Source organism: Sciurus vulgaris (genome assembly GCF_902686455.1).
Source record: "Sciurus vulgaris genome assembly, contig: HiC_scaffold_181_arrow_ctg1, whole genome shotgun sequence".
Lineage (NCBI taxonomy): Eukaryota > Metazoa > Chordata > Mammalia > Rodentia > Sciuridae > Sciurus > Sciurus vulgaris.
This window is the reverse complement of record NW_027632872.1, coordinates 77,991-100,117: the sequence shown is the minus strand read 5'-3', so window position 1 is coordinate 100,117 and position 22,127 is coordinate 77,991. Positions and strand designations below refer to the sequence as shown.

The 22,127-nt window shown below is 37.0% G+C and overlaps 1 protein-coding gene and 2 pseudogenes across 3 annotated transcripts in view; 1 reads left to right on the top strand and 2 right to left on the bottom strand.

The window, feature by feature from the left end:
* Positions 1-13,204, bottom strand: part of LOC306652372 (uncharacterized protein) — a 131,659-nt gene extending 118,455 nt beyond the window's left edge. Inside the window, exon 1 of the mRNA XM_079125306.1 lies at positions 13,022-13,204. The gene's annotated coding sequence lies outside the window, so the exon portion shown is untranslated. The remainder of the gene's footprint in view (positions 1-13,021) is intronic.
* LOC306652364 (bcl-2-like protein 13) lies at positions 5,475-7,260 on the bottom strand (annotated as a pseudogene). The gene has a single exon. The product of its transcript is annotated as a bcl-2-like protein 13 (transcript).
* Positions 13,205-18,961: 5,757 nt separating the features above from the next.
* On the top strand, positions 18,962-21,438 carry LOC306652380 (inorganic pyrophosphatase-like; annotated as a pseudogene). The gene is made up of 2 exons: positions 18,962-19,002; positions 20,467-21,438. The product of its transcript is annotated as an inorganic pyrophosphatase-like (transcript).
* Positions 21,439-22,127: the final 689 nt, after the last annotated feature.

The window sequence follows — 22,127 nt, the reverse complement described above, 5'->3', positions numbered from 1 at the left end:
TCTTGGGGTGGCACAGGGCATCACATAGCCACAGACAAAGAACATGCATGTCTGTTTTGGTTTTTCTCTCTCTTCTTATAAAGCCAACAGTATTAAATCATGGGGCTCCACACTGATGACCTTATCTAGTCCTAATCACCTTCCAAACATCTCTACCACCTATAAACACTATAGCTGGATTAAGTTTTCATCCTTTTAATACCTCACAATGGGGATTCATTTCAACACATGAACTCCTGGGGGGCACACTAAAACCATATTTAAACCACAGTACTCCAGTTATAAAAAGTATACTTTCAATGCAAAAGTATCATGTAACATGTAGTACACTACATCTCCCCCATCGTTACCCCTATTCCATTTAAAAATCACTATTCCAGCAAGAACTCTTTTGGTGTCTGATGTCAAATTACAATGAAGAAACACTACTATCTCTACTATTAGTACTTATATAGCACCTGTATGCCCAAACACTTAAAAATTATTAAAACTCTTAATGTTTGTTTGTTTTTGGTACCAAGAATTGAACTCAGGGGCACTCATCACTAAGACACATCCCTAGCCCTTTTTTGTATTTTATTTAGAGACTTCTTTCTCACTAAGTTCCTTAGGGCCTTGTTAAATTGCTGAGGCTGGTTTTGAACTTGTCATGCTCCTGCCTCAGCCTCTTAAGCCACTAGGGTTATAGGCGTACACCACCATGCCTGGCTAATGAGATAGGAATTATTTTTATCACTACATTATAGATGAGAAAACTGAGGCACAGAAGGTCACACAGCTAGTAAATGGTCAAGGTAGAAATGAAATTCAATCAGTTGGCTTCAGCAAACACTAATGTACAATTACCTATACTATACAACATTATATAAGAGGTACCTGATATCTGAATGTTTATCCTGTAAAAATAAAGACAACAGAAAATTGGTTGGAAGACACAAAGACAGATTTTTTAATTTTTTTTTTTAGTTGTCGATGGACCTTTATTTAATTTATTTATTTTTATGTGGTGCTGAAGATTGAACCCAGTGCCTTGCATATACTAGGCAAGCACTCTACCACTGAGCCACAACCCTAGCCCAAGACACAGATTTTAACTAAACACACCACAATCCACCTTGTAAGGAATAGGACTATCTGAAAAGGGACTCAGTTACCCCTGAAGGTACTGCATCTTGGCATGCCAAGACACTCCAGCAGACGTTTTCACTAGAGATAGTTTTCTGCTACAAAAAAAGCTCAAGACAAAGCAAAATATGTAGAAAATTTTTCTAACCCACTTTTTGGATAAGACCATAACAAACTATCACCTGTGATAATATAGAGATGCCAACTGACACCTAAATTCCCCTGCCCCAGAAACCTACAGTTGTTCTGCTTGCTTTTATAAGCAGATGTTTGCTTAGAAAATATTTTACAATGATCTGTTCAAAGAACCTATGATAGTCTGAATCAGTACTGAATCTGAGAAATTATGGAGAACTAAAAAAGTTAAGAAGATTAGAACTGGACAATGTCTCAGAAGTCAAAGGAGAACTTCTGAAACTAAAACTGAACCCCTGTAGAATATTCTATGCTGTCAACATATTTGCTTTAGATAATTATATTATTATGACAAATGAATGGGAAAGAAAACAGCTATGTGCTTCAAACCTGAAAAGTGGGCATAATTGTCACTGGTATTTCTTAAAGTTATCAAAGATACTACTTCATGTATTTTTTTAATTATATAAGGCCCTGGGTTCAATCCCCAGCACCAAAGAATAAAATAAAAAGAGTACATTTAAACATTTTCAGGAATAGGAAGGTTACTATCTCATAAGAAACTTGTTTTGATAAATGAAGATAACATTGTATCACTAATAACTAACAAATTATTCTCAAATAGATGAAATGTGCTTTCTGAGGTGGGAAGCCTCAACTCAAAGGGCTAATACTGTTCCATGGGGCAATAAAAAAAAAGTACAAGGCCTGTCTTTTATCATAGCCTTTCAAATACATGAAAATATAACTCATGTTCCTCAAATCTCCCCTTTCCATAGCTAAACACTTCCTATGACTGCTCCTCAAGATTCCTTCACCATCTCTTAACCTCTTCCAAACATACAGTATGTCCCCATTGTTGTTAACCTGGGTTCCCAGAAGTGAAACCAATGATTTTTAATTGGCCTAAAGGAGGAGCAAATTAGAACAAGACTTTCTCTTCCAGATATTACATGTCAAATCCTGAAATATGGGCTGGTAATGTGGCTCAGTGGTAAAGCATTTGCCTGGAATGCATGAGGCCCTGGGTGATCCTCAGCACTACAAAACAGCAACAACAACAACAAACAAGCAAAAGAAAAACTAAAATAATTTCAAATGAGAGGAATGAATGGCTTTAGACTGAAATCATTCGAACTTCTTTAAGAGCAAAAATTTTTACTTCAACAATTTGGATGGAAATATTTCTGAAAATGTTCCACATTCTGCTTTCATTAGTTATTAACCTTTCTTGACAACTTTGGAACTCTGGCCTGACCAAGTTACATAAAGCTGGGCTTTCAAGTTATGTTATCCTTTCTATCATTTCTGTGATTATTCTCTAGCTTCCAACCATCATTTTGCAATGTTGCCTATACCCTACTACCTCTAATTTCCAACATGCAGATCATTTTATAAAAATGTTTGTTGAATGAATAAATGATATGCACATTAACTATACTTGTTCTATAATAATACTCTAGTAAAAACACTAGAGGAAGAATCTGTAAATAATAAGCACCAGGACTTCGTGTCATATATTTTGACCTACCCACTGAAAGCAGGGCATAAGTGAGGAATTTATTCCTGGACACCCACCAATGAAGTTCAAGATTATAGTAGCATTCTGAGACATCACTGGTGTTGAAGTATACTATTTATTTAAAACCTCTAAGCCTTTTTTATATGAACTTCTCAAACTAGACTTCCACTATGTACTTATTTGCCTCTCTCCTCATTGAGATCCACCATTAATACTCCTCATATAAAATACAATGAAATTATCTTCAGAAAATAGAATATAGGCTGTATTTAGAATTCTTAGTAGTTACAGTATTCAATAGGATGTAAATCCATTTCACAGTGCAAACATACAATCCACATTTTTCCATGATAGCCCCAAAGACTATAATGATAATTATGATTATAATAATTATAACTAGCTAAGAGCAGTGGTGCAGGCCTGCAATCCCAGCTATTCAGGAAGCCAAGGCAGGAAAATTGCAAGTTCCAGGCCATCCTGGGCAACATAGCAAGAACCTGTCTCAAAAAGAAAAAAAAAAAAACCAAAAACAAACTAACAAAAAAAAAGGATTGGAGATGTAGCTTAGTGGTAGAGTGCCCCTGAGTTCAATCCCTGGTACTGCAAAATAATAATACTGATGGTTATTATTATTGTTTTATATAAATATACTTGTATTTATATTAATTGTATTAATTTATTATTATAATTATAACTAACAGTACTTCTTATGTCAGTAAGTTTTACATATATTAAATAATATAATTCTCACAATAATCCTACAGATAATGCTATTATCTTTATTTTATACATGAGGAAATACAGCTAGGTTAAATGATTTGACTGAAATCACTCACACACTTAGCACAGAGCCAAAACAGGATTTTTTTCTATATTCCAATAAAACTTTACTTAGAAAACACAGGCAGTGAGCTCATGGACTATAGTTCACTGAATTCTCAAAACAGTATTTGAACTCAGAAATTTTGACTTAAGGGTCTATGCTCTTAACTACAACACTTACTGAGTATTATATAATACAGTCACAGATCATGATCACCTATTGAACTTTGACCAGGATACACTATGTCAGGAAGGAATTTAATTTCACTTTTCATAAAATTGGCCTCCCTTCTGAGCATATCACTGGCAGAGTACTTAGGCATGCCAGGGGCTCGTTTTGGCTTAATCCAGAGTAAAAGAGTGGAGAGGGCACTATACCAGGAATCACAACATATAAACTGGGATTTAATTCTAGGTCCTCTTAGTTCCTTAACTGCAGGCTAAGGTAAATCCCTTGATGCTATGGGTTTCTTCATGTGACTAATAAAGGTTCTGATCAAATGTAGTTACCTTCTGAGACATGGTAAGAATCAAATGAGAAATCAGACTATAATTACTAGATACCTGTTTGCCTTTATAGCATTCATTCTGCTCTGAAAAGAGCCCGTTTTCATCTGGAAACTCTCATCTGTTCAGTGTGGATTCGCCTTCAGTCCTAGTGTCAGAATGTGCCAAACCTAACCCAAGTAGCATATCAAGCTCCGTGGTCAGAGATTACCAGGGTGAGGGGGTTGTGGGAGTGGGGAGGGCTGTAATATGTGACCTAAGTAAATTCAATCAGAGCAAATCTCAGGGCTCTCCCAATGGGAATGCTTGGACAAAGATTATCACTTCTTTCTTTGTGTATTTAAACCTGGGGAAGTGGCTCTAGGAACAATTCTGTAACTACCTAGTGGTCATCCTGTAACCAGAAGGAAAGTCTTTCTGGAGATAATCAACACAAAGAAAGCAGGGCTGTTGATGATGATAAACCAGATCAATAACTGTTTGATTATGCCAACTAATACATACTCCTTTTGCTGAAGCCTGTTAACCTGTTTGTTTGTTTGTTTTAACACTTGGAAGAATAAAACTCATTAATTCAAACATGCAAAACCTAGCGATAAGCCCTAGTGTACAGTGATTACCCAATGTTTCACTGAATTGGTGTAGTAATAGAAAGTTGCTTTGAATTTCTTAAAAAGCATTTTGCTTCATCTATTTACTCTATTTCTTATCTATTTATACTATTTGTTATCTAATTACATACACTTCTTCTATTTTTCTTGACTGGCTCTCTATCCCTAACCCTAATTCTTCTATTTTTCTAAAGATAACTTTTGTGTTTTATATTTCACATTGTATTTTAAACTGAAGTCCTAAGATTCTTTTAATTTTGAATACATATATTTTAATATACACCTATGTTATATATTCTTTGAGTTTAAAAATATATCTAATGCAGGGCTGGGGCTGAACTTCAGTGACAGAGTGCTTGCCTAGCATGTGAGAGGCACTGGGTTTGATCCTTAGCATCACATAAAAATAAGCCAATACAATAAAGGTATGCTGTCCATCTACAACTACCCAAAAATTTAAAATATGTATATATATATATATATATATATATATATATATATATACACACACACATATTATAATAACTCTACTATAATAATAACATACTATAATAGTAACTCTAAAAGAATTTATAAATTAAAAAGATTAATCCTCATACCTTTCCTCTAGACTAGTAATATTTAAACTTTGACTTTTTAGGTCTCTCAAGTATTTTGTTTTTATCATTTCTCAATAGCCCTCATATCTACTAACTCTTATGCACCATCACAGCATGTGGAATAATGTAATAACAGTGCTTAAAATGAAAAAAAATACTCTCCACTTTCCTTAATGTTCCAACAGATGCCACCTAGACACATTAACTTTGCCATTGTGCCAGTATAGAGAAAAGGTATGTGAAAGGAGAAGGGATAGTAAGCACATCATAATCTTTTTTTCTATTTTACTATACTTTCATTTTTATTAGTTTCTAGCTTTAATATGGTCAGATCCATATCTAGGAAGGAAGTCCACTATTAGAATGTCAAAGTAGTTCCATGGACAGATGTGCAACCCTAAAGTTTAGCAATATCTGGGATATAGATATATTCTGAAATACAGATATCTAAAATGTAATGTTAATACCACATTATAATGCATAAAACCCCAACCATTATATTTATGTTGGCCAACTACAATCACAGTAAAAATTGGTTAGGACAAGTGTGATGGCTTGTGTTTACAACACGGTTAAATTCATCTGTTGAAATCTGATATCACAACAAATAATAGAAACCATCAAATCTTTGTTGGAACAGTTAAACCACCTCTTAGAAGTAAAGTTGTCATTCAAAACACAGAAATGCTTTGGGAAAGCAAAAGGAAAAAAAAGTGAAGAAAAGTGAGAAATGAAATGACACTGTTCACCTAAAACAAACAATCTAGCCCTGCATGAGAGATCCCAAACTACTCAGAGAAGCACATTCTCACTCAGAAATGGTAACTCCCTGGCTGAGGAGCATTTGCAAAGCTTTATCCAGAGGTTCTCTCAGTTTCTGCGATACTTGTTCTCCAAAATGGGCCAAGCAGTCTTCTACTGAGCTTTCTGGGTTAGCAGGGCTAAACATTGGAGAAGTGTGATGGTTAAAGTCTGTCTGAAGGCTTCAGAAATTTCTTTGCCCAGGGACTTTAGCTCTTCTTCAATTTCAGATTTAACTTTTAAATATAGTTCTGGGTCCAGAGATTGTGAAATTATAACTAGTTGAACCCCTTGGGGTGAAAGATGTTGCTCTTAAAGCTTCTCCTGAGGGTGTCCCAAGTAGGTGAAAGCAACATACTTTGTTTCATAGTGACATCCTAGAGGCAAGGTAGTAGAGGATGCCATTGGGTTGGTCAACAGAGCTCCTAAGAGCTCTACTCTCAGATGTGAAAAACTTGTAATCCAAGCTGCTTGGGAGGTCAGCCTGTGTAGCTTAGGGAGACCCTGTCTGGCCCTGGCCCCTGCCCAAGAAAAGATGAAAGAGGTATGGCAGTTGCTTCAGACAAGGTCCCCAAGTGATGGTGAATGCTTGGACCCATGGCCCTAATCTATTGCTGACACCATGTTGGAGGGTGCATATCATAATATCTTCACAGCTTCTTAAGTCATTACACTGAAACTTAGCTGGACCTAAAACCACATCACCTTTACAACATTCACAATTGCCCAGTAACCATTTAAACATATCAAGCAATAATGATAACACTTCTCAGACTGTTTATGATAACTGTACCTTTGTAATCAACCAATACCATTCAAGGAAAGATGCAGTGATAGCCCTGGAAAAGAAGATGACTTCAAATATCTACATTCAAGAGGAAAAAAAGGTACATATACACAGAGACTGCCTTAATATCTTTCTTTGTCCAGTGGGAGACAGGATTTGGGAATGATGGCACCTTTCCAGAGCCAATACAGGTAAAAATGGGGCAGCTGATTACCTAAATGCCCTGAAGATGGATTATGTCATATTCTTTCAGTCATAGCACCTACATTAATTAAGCAGGAATGAGTCAGAAAGAAAAGCAGTCAGACATAAAATACAGAACCTCCCTCATGAGCCCTATAAGAGTAGGCCAAATTTCCTGTTTCCTCACAGAAAAATTTATCAAAAGACTTATAAAAGAGAGCTGAAGGGGTCTGACAGCCAGAATGCAGCATTTGTAAGGCATCAAACACTGCTACCCATTTAGTCTCTAGATAAATCACCTTATCTCAGTCACTGAAATTCTCTATTTGAGCACAGATTGTAAATAGGGATATTAAATGCCCACCTGCCTACACCACTATCATCCAGCCTATGAGCACTTCAGAGTCTCCAAAGTTCTCTCATGATACAAAATGCAGCATGTGCCTGTGATTGTTTTTACTCAGATTCATAAAACCTGGCATAATTTCTGCTGACTCATCTCCTTGTACACACTGCTCCCCTTGTTCACCTGCTAGAAAAGTGGAAAATGTGTTTGTGAGGGGGCAGGCTAGTAGTGAGAAGACACAAAGGACACAGCTTATTAAGTGTTTTTTCAATATCAATGTCTTAAAGGAGATGAAATCTGGGGGCTAATGTGCATGTCTTTTTTCTTTAATAAATTTTTTTGTAGTTGTAGATGGACAAAATGCCTTTATTTTATTTATTTTTATATAGTGCTAAGGATCAAACCCAATGTCTCACACATTAGGCAAGCACTCTGGAACTGAGCTACAGCCCCAGTCCCATGTCTGTGTCTTAATGATGAAAGTCTTACTGATAAGCACAGTTTTATGGACTTCAACCTAATCCCCCTCCATTCCACTTCCTTTTAGATCTGGCAAGCAATGCAGGGCAAAAGAGGAGGTCAACTGTTTCCTAAACTATGTAACAATCTTAATACTAGCAAGTTGTAATTAGGCTTCCACAATCCAAAAATCTGATTCAAACTTTGCATTCCATTCCTACTTTCCCTCTTCTCTGGACCTACATTATCTTCCTAGTAAAACTCTCTATTCAGCATTTTTCTGCTGGTATACCAATGCCCAGTTCCAAGTCTGACCAAGCGAGCCTTTTTCCTATGTGAGATCTTTACCTGCTTCTACACGGTGGCACTTAAAAAAGTGGTGCTCTAAAAAAGGCAAGCTCTGTAAATTCCAAGAGGTGCATCTAATGCTGTTGGCCTTCATTAATCATGCCATGCTGTACGTTCAGGCCTTTCAGCAGGTAACAGTACAGTGGCATCACCAACTGTGGAAAGTCCTTTGAAGCTTGAAGAGGATATGGTTAATCCAAAATAGGAAGAAGAACTGGATTCAAGAACCAGCAGACCTCCTAGATCAGGGGTTGGCAAACTACATTTGGCACCAAAGATGGTCCACTTCCTGTTTTTGAAATTCAAGTTTTACTGGAAACAGCCATGCTCATTCACCAATATATTGTCTCTGGCTGCTTCTGTGCTACAATGGAAATGAGTAGCTGCAACAGAGACTATATGATCTGCAATGTCTGAAACATTTACTGTCTAGCCCTTTACCAAAGAAATCTGCCAACTCCCATTCTCCCAGTTTTAACAATAATTTGGTGACAAGTTTTCCTAGATCTGTACAACTTCAAGTGGAAACAGTGCTAAGAATAGGATTATTTGAAGAAATAATTTTCTAATTTAGGACTACTATAGTTTAAGTAACTAGTCCATATATATTACCACACTATATAGAGTAAATCAAAAGAATGCCTTATTTGAGAACTTCTAAATATAAAGGTGAATTTCACAACATCGCCTGCACTGATAGATTAGTTTTAAGCTAAAATTCAATGTTATTCCTCAATATCTGAGACCCTTAAATTGCTACATCGAAGATCTTAGCTTTGAACTTGATCTCTTCCCTATAATTTCTCCAGAGAGACCCTTATTCAGTAAACACTGAGTGGCCATTACTCTGTGCCAGACCCTGTTTTAGCCATGGAACAAAATAAAAATTAAGCTTGGAACTGGTTACATATTTCAGGAAAGAGACTATCCTAAAAATACCAAGGGACAATGTATCACTTCTTAACAGTTCAACAATTTTACTCTGCCACTACTCTATCAGAAGATTCAGTAAGTAAACCCTGTGTGCTCTTCCTAGAGCAGGTTAGAAAACTTATTTCTCTAAGGCAGGGTCTATGATAGAAATTGAAAGTCTGTGAATTTGGACCCAGAAAAGTTACGTATCTATTTTCACTAACTTTTGATCAAATCACCATTTCTTTCAGTTATGAACATAAGCCACAAATGTAATAGTAGACTTAGTAGACAAATATACTGCCACCAATAGTAATCATAAATAATTTATTTCTTAGTTGCAGATAGACAAAATACATTTTATTTTTGATTATTTTTATGTGGTGCTGAGGATTGAACCCAGTGTCTTACTTACATGCTAAGTAAGTGCTCTACCACTGAGTTACAACCCCAGCCCAAATTCTTATTTTATACTTGCTACAAATTCTCTTCAAATGGTGTTGAAACTCAAAATCATCTTAAAATTACTGTAGTTATAAGATCTACTGATAGATTGTAAACATTATTTACTGTGTTAATAAAAAGCACAAAAAATAAATTTAAAAAGCACACACAGTGCTATATCATATACTTAAAATATTTTGATATGTATTCCTATTGGCTTTTCTTATAATTCTATGTATTGTTTTGCATATAAAAATATTATTCCAAGCCAGGTACAATGGCCCATCCCTGTAATCCCAGCTACTCAGGAGGCAGAGGCAGGAGGACCATGAGTTCAAGGCCACCTTGGGCAACAAAGTGACACCCCATTTCAAAAGATTGCACAAGGTTTTTCACTATACTGCCAAAGGGAGGGATCATAACAAAAATGATCAATACTCCTGTTTTAGGACCAAAAAGCAAGCAACATAATCATACCTCCATTAGTTACATCTAATATAACTCTGCAAATTGAAAAATAAACAACTGTTTTCATGTTCTCTAGTATAAAGCAAAGACCAAACACCACTATTTTTAGAAGCCCTCACTTCAAAACTGGTTTGTAAATACTTGTGAATGTGATATAACAGCCTAGCAGATCCTTGAGTTCCCTTAGCTCATTGGCAGTCATCCTACTTCAAATATAGAAAGCCTCAAACTAACAAAACTTTCAACTTGTGATTACAAAAAGAAAGAAGGAAAAAGATTTTTTTTTAAAAAAAGAAGCATAATATATACCTATCTTTTAAATAGTAAAATACAGACAATTCAATTATCTAGGAAAACTAAAAGAAGAGAAATTGAAATAAAACTTTCCATAATCACAAAATGAGTCAGTGTTGACATCAGATAAAGTAACCTAGGACTTCTGAATCCAAGACTCTATTGGAATAAACGATTCTCCTTAAAGAATCACATATCCAAAGAGGAGCTCCCCAAGGAAAATAAAACCCCAACTATTTACACAAAGAGAAATTGGGGAAACAGTTCATTCTCTGTTAATCAAGCTATCATGTTGGATTTTAAAAATATTTTGCTTAGATGGACAGACTGCTTTTATTTATTTATTTTTATGTGGTGCTGCTAAGGATTGAACCCAGTGCCTCACACATACTAGGCAAGCAGTCTGCCACTGAGCTATATAGTCCCAGTCCTATCATATTGGTTTTCAAAGAGAATGTACAAAGCAGACTAGGTCAAAAAGAATCATTTCATTCAGCCAACAAAAAGGACCCCAAAGGGAGTAATGCAGTCCCCAAGCCTAAGTGTCTTCCCTTCTATAGTCTGTTACCTTGAAATATATATTGTTCTAGCTTGAGTAGTTCCTTTGAGTTAAACAGAATGTAAGTCAAATAAACATATATAATCCTGGAAAAAGGTGTAACTGGCATTTTTTTAGCGAAGCCCATTCCCTACCATTCCCAATTCATTCCCATTTAAGAAACTTTCTTAACACTCTTCCTTCTATTACAAAGCATATGCATGTACAGGGGGCAGGGATAGCTATTAAATATTAACAGAGTGTGTGATAAGCTAAAATGACTTCAAGCTTCTTAAATAATTTTTAAGCTGCTGGGTGGCAAAATCAGTAGCACCTTTACAAAGGGGGGTGTAACAACACTCAGTTAATTTCATCACTAACAGCCCTCTTAAGAGGGAATGAAATAAAACCATCTAAATGCACACTTGAAAAAAAAGGGGGTGAATGAGTAAGAAAAAACCTGCAACTGAAACATCATTTGAAATACCTACAGTGTGCCATCATTCCAGTATGTTAGGCTAAGCCTCTAGTACATAAATCACCAAGATGGATAGCTAAATTCATTAAAGCCTCTCCCATGTGGCACTCTAGTCACCATTGCTGATCGACCTACCTTTTGTCTACCTTTCTTTCCCATAATGTCCATGCTTTCATGTACCTTTCTTTCCCATAATGTTCATCATCTGTTTACCATTACTGCACCAAATCCCATTTATCAATATCTTTTTACTAACAACTCTATGTACTTGCAGAATCATTAAATATTAATATCAAATAAGATCTGAAGGTCATACCTCCTTACCTCCATTTTATTCTCAGCAGAATGTTTTCTGTCTCTATTTTCAGTTCCCTTCCCAAGCCTTGCCTATCCTCAAAATTTCCCCTTGCTCAATGTCTATTTCTAACAGTTTCTTCTCCCACAAACTTCTAAATATTCACTGTTTCAATAAATGTCACTATTCTTATTTCAACATACCTTCTGGTTTTCTCAACTAAGATTCCAAAATTTCAGCCTTTAGTCATAACTAGTCATTTCAATTACATTCAGGAAACCTCCAGATAAGTCAATCAGATAAAGCCAGTATCCCAAGCACAGATCCCATTTTTCCAATTGCATCTCTGTACTTTCAAACAAGGCCCTAATCATAGAATTATAGAATTATTACTTTTAGGGTCTGAAAGAAAACTTAGAAATAACCTGATCCACGTTTCTCAAATCTTTTTACTACACTTTACTTCACACATTTTATGATGTAGAAAATATTTTACATCATAATCTCATACACACGTAAGTTAAACACATTTTATGAAATAATACCCTTTCTATGTAAATACACTTAAAATTTCTATCTGATTCCATTTTGAAAAAAAATCAGGTGCCATCCACTAACATGATTTCACACCCAGATACTAGGATGGAACTCATAGTTTGGCAGACATTAATGAAAGTCTAAACTTCCTATTCACTTATAAAGAAACTAACTCAGTGGTGAGGTAAATTTCCTAACCACAAAAAGTTTGTTCATAAAATTAAACTCAAGTCTGCCTGATAAGTCCCAGACCAGTGTGCTTTCCACTAAAGACCTCTGTCTAGCCACAGTCACTCAATCACACACTGTACCACAACCCTGTCACAATCCTACTACATTACCATCCCCAAGTACTGGTCTCACCCTCTTCTCCAAGTCAGTCCCTCAAAGTGACTGCTCCTTGGTCAGAGTGCCCTCGCAGTCGCTGCTCCATGTTCCCTTCGCTCAGTCACTATCACTCAGGATCCATCGATCAGAGTCTCCTTGGGAGTCACTGCCCCGTGGTCACAGTTCCCTTGCAGTCAGTGCCTCATACTTCCTTTCTAGGTCACGGTCCCGTCGCAGCCTCTCCCTGGTGCTCCTCGAGGTCAGAGTCCTTCTCATTCACTGCTCCTGGGTAGCAGACTCCTCATAAGGAGCTACAACTGAATCACAGTCCCCTCGCTGTCACTATCCCTCGGTCGCAGTGGCCTCGCAGCCCCTGCTTCACACTCCTCGCTCTCACTGACCCACTCCTCAGGCTCCTCGCAGTCCCGGCCCCACAGTTTATCCTCTCAGAGCCGCAAACATATGCACACAGTGGGTTCTCACCAGCAGCTCACGCTCCCCCAGCGCCTATCCCGTCGGGTTTCTTCCTGGCTCCGAGTCACCGACCAGGGAATTTGAGAAGGTTGCGGGAAGACGCCCCCGGAAGGCAGCGGACGGAACAGCAGGCCGGAAGTCCCGCCCACTGCCTTTCCTCTTGTCAATCCGATCACGACTTCTCCCTGAAACCTTGACCGCTGACTCGGTAGTTCTGCTTTCACAGGGGTGAAATGACCCTGCAGAAACACCTAAGGCAGGAGATAGGAGTGGCCAAGTAAGGGTCAGTTTCCATCCGGAACCCGAGCATGTGTGACGATGCCTCCTCCTCGGGGGACATGGATGTGCACTGCAACCCTTTCTGCAGTCGGTCAAGAAGCGCTACTCGGCGGTTCCGTGCTGGCCCACCCCGACCCCTGGTGGTCCTTCCTACTGGTAGACCAGCTTCTAGCGCGGCGCGGGACGCTGGCACCCCCGCGTTCACATACAGATGGCCCAGACGCTCGAGTCTATGACTTTTACCACCTTGGCGATGGAAGGAGAACTTGTTCGCTAACAAGTCCTCATTTCCTTTCTTCCTGTTATTTTTGTCCCAGGTTGATGCACCAAAAAATGGAACTGACTGAAAAATTCACCGATAGGAACCAAATGAAAGCTCATCGTGCTGCAGTGGAATGAATGCAAGGAGGGCACTTGTAGGGAAAAGCACGCAGGAGGGGGTGTGGTGAAGAGAAACATTTTCCTTTTACAAAAATGAACTTTTGCGAAGTGGTGGTGGGGGAGGTTCCTTTTGATTCTGTAGACACAAGGCAAGTGGATACACAGTGTTATGGGAAAAAGATGTAAAGGAACTTTTAAAGATATTTACTTTTTTTTTTTTTCTTTATTCTACATGCTTTACTTTAAAGTGACTGAGAAGAGTGTGAATAAACTCGAGCCTTCAAGGAGAAAAAGGATTTAAAACTGACCCTCTTCCATTTGAATTTCAAGTAGGTATTTAAACTTGGCTGATAGACTAAAGCGCCCCAAATAAGGACAGCTAGCAGGAGAAGACTCCACGGCCTGTAAGGGAAACATCACTACCAAGACAGGGAAACATCACTACCAAGATTGTTTAGCTGGGCACAGTGGTACACTACTGTAATCCTAGGGATTCGGGAGGGCTTTTGACAGGATGATGGCAAATTCAAGGCCCTCACAGCAATTTAGCAAGACCCTGACTCAAAACAAAAAAAATAAAAATGACTGGGGACATAGCTCAGTGGTGAAGCACCCCAGGGTTCAATCCCCCAAAACAAATACCTAAAGTTTTTAATAGTAACCAATTTAGGGATCTCAGAAAGCCTTGAGGGAGTTTGACATTTCTCAGATTAGCACTGGACAAACCCTGGAGAAATGCGTGTGTGTTTAAGCTAATTAGGTGTGTAAATCCGAATGTCAGTAGATGAGCAAAAACACTGGGTGAGAGAGAGAAATACAATTCAAAGTATAGGGAAAGCTTGGTGCACAAATAAATTAATCTGTATTTTTATTGTAGTGAAAAATTAGAAATGAGTTGCTCACTACAGAAATGGCAAAAAACAACAGTAGTATAACCTACAGGAATAAATGTAGCTATTAAATTTTGCTCCTGAAAATCATAATGAAAATAAAATGACATAAAACTACTCATGACATTATGAGAAGTTTAAAAAACAGAGTACAACATTTTATATATGGTTTTTAAAAACCCTGCAAATTAAAAAAAAAAAGTGATAGAAAATATACCAAAATATTTACAATTGGTTATCTTTGAATAACAAAATTGGGTTTTTTCACTACTTTCCAAATACAATAAGAACAGTCTAACACAATCAAAATATTAAAAATATAAGCCTAAAACACAACAGATCCAGTTTTTATCTTTATTTTGTCCAGATATTTAACAGAATAAAAAAATGTCAGATTTCTTCTTGGTCATTACTTTTCCCAACTTTTTCACAGGCTCAATAGTAGAAGCACCCAAATGCTGCTGCAACATAAACTGTCCTAAAAAAACACAGAAATTCAGAATGTTAGGGCTAATAAGGAAATAAGGGCAGCACAAGCAATTGAAAATAACACATCTCAGATCTCTGTCAATTTTTAGTCTTGAATTTTCCCTTCAATTTAAAAAAAGGGCCAGGCACAGTGGCATATACTTGTAACCCCAGTGACTCAGGAGGCTGAGGCAGGAGGATCACAAATTCAAAGCCAGTCTCAGCAAAAGCGAGATGCTAAGCATTTCAATGAGACGCTGTCTCTAAATAAAATACAAAAAAAGGGCTGGGGATGTAGCTCACTGTTTAAGCACCCCAGGTTCAATCCCTGGTACCAAAAAAAAAAATGTTTTTTCAGTTTTCTAAAGTACAGCTATAAAGTTTCTTGCCTCTGTGTAAGTACAAAATTGCTTACTAAAAGGGTAGGGTAGGTAAAGAATTAGATTTTCTGAATGAATTAAATATGAACTAATGAACTTTAGGAAATGAATAATTATTCACCAAAGTAAAATAATATATGAAATGCTTTTAAGTTCTTGGAGCAAATGTGTTACCTAGCCGAAGAAACTATAGTATACTATCACTGATAATAAGAACAACAGCACTTTTTTTTTTTTTTTTTAAATCACATAAAGGAGTTTATTAAGCAAACAGAGTATCTCCCTGCAGGGTAAGAGAGAACATGAGAGGAAAAGAAAAAGGAAAGAGAAAGGAGACATGCTAGAGAGAGTGGAAAAGCGAGGAGGAGAGAAAAAGGGAGTAGGAAAGTGAAAGCAAGAGAAAAGATCTCAGTACTTTATCATAAATTCTAGATAAGGAAATAGTCTCTGAGTGTTTTTTTTTAACTGATAAAAAGTCACTTGTCCATCTTTTAGCTCTAAATCTCAAAATGCTTTCAAAGTCTAGTTCAACTTGTTAAAACATTTGTTAGGTACTTGTTACAGGAGTTGCTCCTGCCTGAGCAATGCCTGATGTGCCAAATTCACCTCCAGCCTGGTAGTGATGGGAGAAAAGTAATCTAAACTCAAGTGCCTGGTTATTCAACAAAATCAAAATTCGTTTGGATATTTTCAAGCTGTGTTCTACAACAGTACTATCTGTGGTGAAGTACCTGTTTTGGGTTTTGTTTTAATTTCCTTTCCCTCATGGACTCACATTTTTCTAAAAACCTGGCAGTCAGCAGAACCATGTGAGGAACTTCTTTTAAAAATTCAGATTCACTGATCCAAACTCTGGCTTATTTGATCAGAATCTGAGTAAGGCCCTGGCATCTGTATTTTAAACTAGTTCCCAAATTATTCTTAGGCAGTCACAGCCAGTCTTTGGGAAAATCCACTTCTTAATAGTCTAAATATAGTCTCAGAAAAATCCAATGACTTACCTAAAGTTATACAATGGGAAAGTGACAGTTGGAAATAGAACTCCTCATTCCTAATTTATTCAGTCCAGTTTCTGTTCTACTGTAACTCTGACTGTCCTAATTCACAACCTGGGAGTATCAGAGGATTGGATCATGTGTGGAAGCAAGTGAAAAATAATAGCATATAATTAAACTATATAAAACATTTGTGCCAATAACTCACGAATGTTTAAAGAAACCTCTTTTTTAAAATTCTTCCTCAGTTTTACTGTTTTAAAAATGGTTTTAAAATAAACCAATTTTGTAACTGAAAGAAAAATCACCTTTGCTTGTAGAATCCCCACCATTCGAATTTCTCTTTAGCTTAGCAAAGTGTGACTTGTTCAAATAAACAAATATGTAATTAAAATCTTTAGTTATCAATTTATTACTTTAATAAGGATTGTCAGAATTGGGTTTTAGAACACAGGGATGCATAAGACAAGTAGCTAAAAATAATAAAATAATTTTTACCTCTCTCTCTCTCTCTTTTATTTCCCCCACATTGAGGACTGAATCCAGGGCATCACACATATTACACAAGCACTGTCACTGAGCTATACACAGACAAGTCTCCTTGCCTGGAAGCACCTTACTAGGTTTCTACTTTACTAACACAAACTTAACAGTAAAATCATCTCATTTAAAAGATGTTTAAGACAAATGTCTGAAATTAAAGTGTTCTCTGATTCTAATGAATGTAATTAATTTGATTTGGAATGCCCACCTGATCCTGGAAAGGAAAAGAGGTTTCCAAATAGACTTATGTTCATGAAAACATTGTAAGTGTAGTTGTCAGTGTCAGCATCCCAGAAATATCAAGCAGCCATGCTAAAAAAATCAAAGAACTAAAAATTACCAACACCGTAACAAGGATCTGAACTAGTCCTATATGCATAAGCAAAAGCTTTCCCTCATATTGTGGTGAGGATTGAACCCAGGGCCTCACACATGCTAGACAAGAATTCTACCACTAAGCTTACATCCCCAGCCCTTCATACATTCTTCTGAATCAGTGCAGACAAGCCTTTTCACAGGTTAGCACATAGAAAATCATATTTGTACAGCAGAGTATGCTGGATAACCTGAAGAGACAGGATTCATTGGCGAGGCTGCTTGCAGTTTACAAGTGACCAGGCCAGGGGCTTTAGCAGGCTCAGACCCAACTGACTATCTGACAATTGCAGGGGTTGATATCTTGAAGTCTTTGGTACTCTGGGTGGGACTCTTCTACAGATTATTTCAGCTAAAATACTTGCATGTGACTTTGAAGGGCTTAATTCCTGCACAATATGGGAGAAGGAGGTCTGTGAAGGGCTGGACACATTATTTCGTCCAGCCTGATCATTTTATAAAGTTCCATAAGAGAAAGGGGCAAACTGAAATAGCATTCAGTCTTCTAACTAAATCCAGTAGTATCTCTACAGAATGCTATGCTTCCTCTAAATTCTCAAATTGGCCCATTCTTAGATAAGAAAAAATGTTAGTCAAAATAAAAATCAATGGTGCATGTGTAATACCAGTGGCTTGCGAGGCTGAGGCAGGAGAATCACAAATTCAAAGGTAGTCTCAGCAAAAGTGAGGTACTAAGCAACTCAATGAGGCCCTGTCTCTAAGTACAAAATAGAACTGGGGATGTGGCTCAGTGGTTGAATGCCCCTGAGTTCAATCCTTGATACCCCCCAAAAAATAAAAAAAAATTTAAAAATCAATTAAAAAATGGAAACAAATGTACATTAGGATTGGATTGGTAAATGAAATTATGATATTCCCTGGCAATGAAATTCTATGTAGAGCTAGGGTTGTGGTTCAGTGGTAGAGCACTTGCCTGGCATGTGTTAAACCCTGGGTTTGATCCTGCACCATATATAAATAAATACATTAAATACAGGTCCATCAACAATTAAAAATACATATATTAAAAAAGATTTTAAAAATTCTATGTAGTCATTAAAGAGATATTCTGCAAAAAGAATACACTCAAAATCATGAAAAGGTATACACAATATGATGTTATATAAAAAGGTAATTACAAATGTTTTACATTTTAATGAAATGTATGAATATGATTCATCATCATTAACATTTACTGAGTTCTTACTTTGTGCCAGTCGGTATAGTCACTAGTCCTAGTGCTTTCCATGTATTAACTCAGTCCTACAAGGTGGGTACTATTATTCCCATTTAATAAATATGTAGAAAGTGAGGATCAGAGAAATTAAGTACTGTCCAAGGCCATTCAACTAGTTCTGAACTCAAGCTTACAGAGGAAGATATAGATATATTCCATATTATTCAGTTTACTTTTGAAAGTGTTTTTCTTTTTTGAAGTTTCACCAGCTGTTCCATCTAGTATGTCACATACCTTTTTTCTCTTTTTATTTTTTTCCATATTTTTATTGGTGTATTACAGAAATACATGATGGTGGGATTTGTTTGTTTTTAAGATAAAGGGTCTTGTTATATAGCCCAAGCTGCCCCAAACTCCTAGGCTCACATACTCCTGCCTTATCCTCCCAAGTAGCTGGGAACATGCCACCAAGTGAGCTTTACTTTTACCCCTCCCACACTGGGTACTGGCAATTGAACCTAGTGACATTCTAGCACTTGAGTTATATCCCTAGCCACTTTATTTATTTTGTGTGTATGTGTCCTACCCAGTCAAGGGAAGGAGTCAGAAGATTGAGCTCTATTAGTAACACTGACACCACCCAGATATATATTTTTGGGCAAACTATGCTGAAGTGGCATGCATAAAATAAGGACATTAGAAAATAATTATAGTACCTTCCAGATCTAATATTCTATGGTGAAAATTCTCAGTGATAATATCTACAAGATATTTTTAATTCATTTAATTCAATACCTTCTTATACAATATGTAATAATGTACTTTCTTATAAAATCCTGTATTAGGTACTATGTTAAAGGAAGATAGAAGATTAACACTTAGGCATAGGAAAATACATGTAACAGATTTTGGAATCAATAATATAGAAATGAGATCATGAGAATGAATGAGCTCCTGCAAAAGCACCAAGAAGAACAGAAGGCAAGAACTGAACCTTGCAGAAAGCTCACAACTGGGATATAAGGGAGAAAGGAGCCAGTGAAGAAAGGAAGATAAGCAGTCAGAAAAACAAGTTAGAAAGGCCCTAGGTTCGATCCCCAGCACCAAAAAAAAAAAAAAAAAAAAAAAAAAGGAATGACTTTTAAGAAATAGAAGCCAAGGCCAAGAACAAGAGCTATGAAAGGCTAGTAGATTTGCTAATAAGGAGGTCTCAATTTTTAAATAATTTGTGAAAGTAAACATATCAAAAGCTGGGCAATGAGGAATATGGTAGGCAACATATGTCCATAATCCTATGTTGTCTATGGAAGCATGTACACATAAACCGTAAAAGATTTACTAGCCTATAGATACTTCAAAGAAGGAATTACCCCTTGTAACTCATCTAGACTGGACCTTAGTTCCAAGACCTCTTCAGTTCACAGCTGCATTTTGTTACACTGTCCTTTTTCCTCATTTTTGCAAGGACACAATTTTACTGAATTTTCAAGAGGAAGAATACCTCATAAGAAACAGATGAATAAAACAAGAAGGAAAAAAAACAACTATTCACAGTACTCCTTCACCTCTTTGTTCTCCAATCACTACTTGTACCACCATTTTATATTGGTCAAATCCCATTTCTAAAAAGAAAAAATAAAAAAGTTATCTATAAGCAAATCTGAGGTAAAATTACTTATTGAAGGCAAGTTTATCCAGAATGGACCTAAACATTCAGTGCACAAGTACTTAATAGTATAATGTTAAACTTGTGAATCAGGACTGAAGACAGATCCTAACTGTAAAATTAACCAAGACCATAACCTTAGAAAACTTATTTAACTTTTCAGTTTAAGTTCCTCTCATCTGTTAAGTGGGAATAACTTTACCTACTTACAGGGTAGCTGTAAAGTTAGATGAGATAAGGTGTAAAAATACATAAAGCAGGCTGTGTGGTGTGGTGGTGACTTGTCTCTGGCCCCCTGAGCGGCTTCAGCAGCAAGGAGCACTCCACACCTGTCATCCTTGAGTACAGAGTCTTCCTCAAAATGAAAAAGGATAATATACATCTCTATTTCATGATATTCCAATGTATGCAGATAAGAATGTCCTCCACCTGGTAGTTGAAGTTCCACTCTAATGCAAAAATGGTCAATTAAGCAAGATGTGAAAAAAGGGAAATTCCCTTATGTTGCGAATTTCTTCCCTTACAAGGGGTGTATCTGGAACTATGGTGCCATCCCTCAGACTTGGGAAGACCCAGGACACAGTGATAAACATACTGGCTGTTCCGGTGGCAATGACCCAATTGATGTTTGTGAAACTGGAAGCAAGGTATGTACAAGAGCTGAAATAATCAGGGTGAATATTCTGGGCCTACTGGTTATGATTGACAAAGGAGAAACTGATCAGAAAGTCATTGCCATTAATGTGGATGGTCCTGTTGCAGCAAATTATGATATTAATGATGTCAAAGGGCTGAAACCTAGCTACCTAGTAGCTACTGTGGACTGGTTTAGAAGGTATAAGGTTCCTGATGGAAAACAAATTCAATGAATTTGCTTTCAATGCTGAATTTAAAGATAAGGACTTTGTAATTGATATTATTAAAAGCACCTGTGACTACTGGAAAGCACTAGTGACTACGAAAACGATGGAAAAGGAATCAGTTGTGTGAATACAACAGTGTCCGAGAGCCCCTTCAAGTGTGATCCTGATGCTGTCAAAGCCATTATGGATGCTTTGCCATCACCATGTGAATCTGCCTGTACAATACCAACAGATGTGGATAAGTGATTCCATCATCAGAAAAACTGATTGGATGTTCTCTGGAATACAAGCTGCTGCATCCTATTCATCTGGAAGTATTAAGATCCAAAGTAGTAGCTATTTAAAGCTTTAAAGTTACAGAATTCATCTAACTAAAGCAAATTCTTCTATGACCAATCCAGAATGTTATCTGTCCAAAAGCATTTTTCAAATTTCAACTAAGACAACTTCAGTATTTGTCAAAACAGTTGTGGTTTGGAAGTCATTTTTGGATAGATATGCAGGAGGAACGCATTGGATATATATGTTTACCATGTGTTAGGAAATAAAATTATTTTGCCAAAAAATATACATAAAGCATCTAGAATCACGTTAGCACATAATGATCTCTCAGTAAACCTTAGCTTCCTTCTTTTTCCCCTACTCTAAGTCAGGTACTAAGCGAGGCCTTCAAGATACAGAGATAAATGTGACTCTCTTTCTTGCCTTAGAGAATTTATAATAGTAAAGAACTTGAGGGCAGACAGAAAAATAACATGAAAATGCCATTAACTTCAGGAGTGGAACATATAAGGTACATAAGGAGCACAGCATTGGAGCCCCTCCCTTCATCTGGGCAGTGGGAAGAGATAACCAGGAAAGACTTCATGGGCAGTGTGATAATAAAAGAGCTGAGTCCTTGAAGGACGAGTGACAATTGATCAAGTCAACAAACTTTTTCCATTTTATGAAGAGGGAATAGCATATGCAAAGGCATAAGAGTCCAGGAGCTTCAGAAAACTGTAAGCTGTTCAGAAAGAAGGAAAGAAAAACAATAAGAAGATTTGGGGTATATTGGAATGACCCAGCAGTACCCTCAACTGCCTGCCCCATCAACTG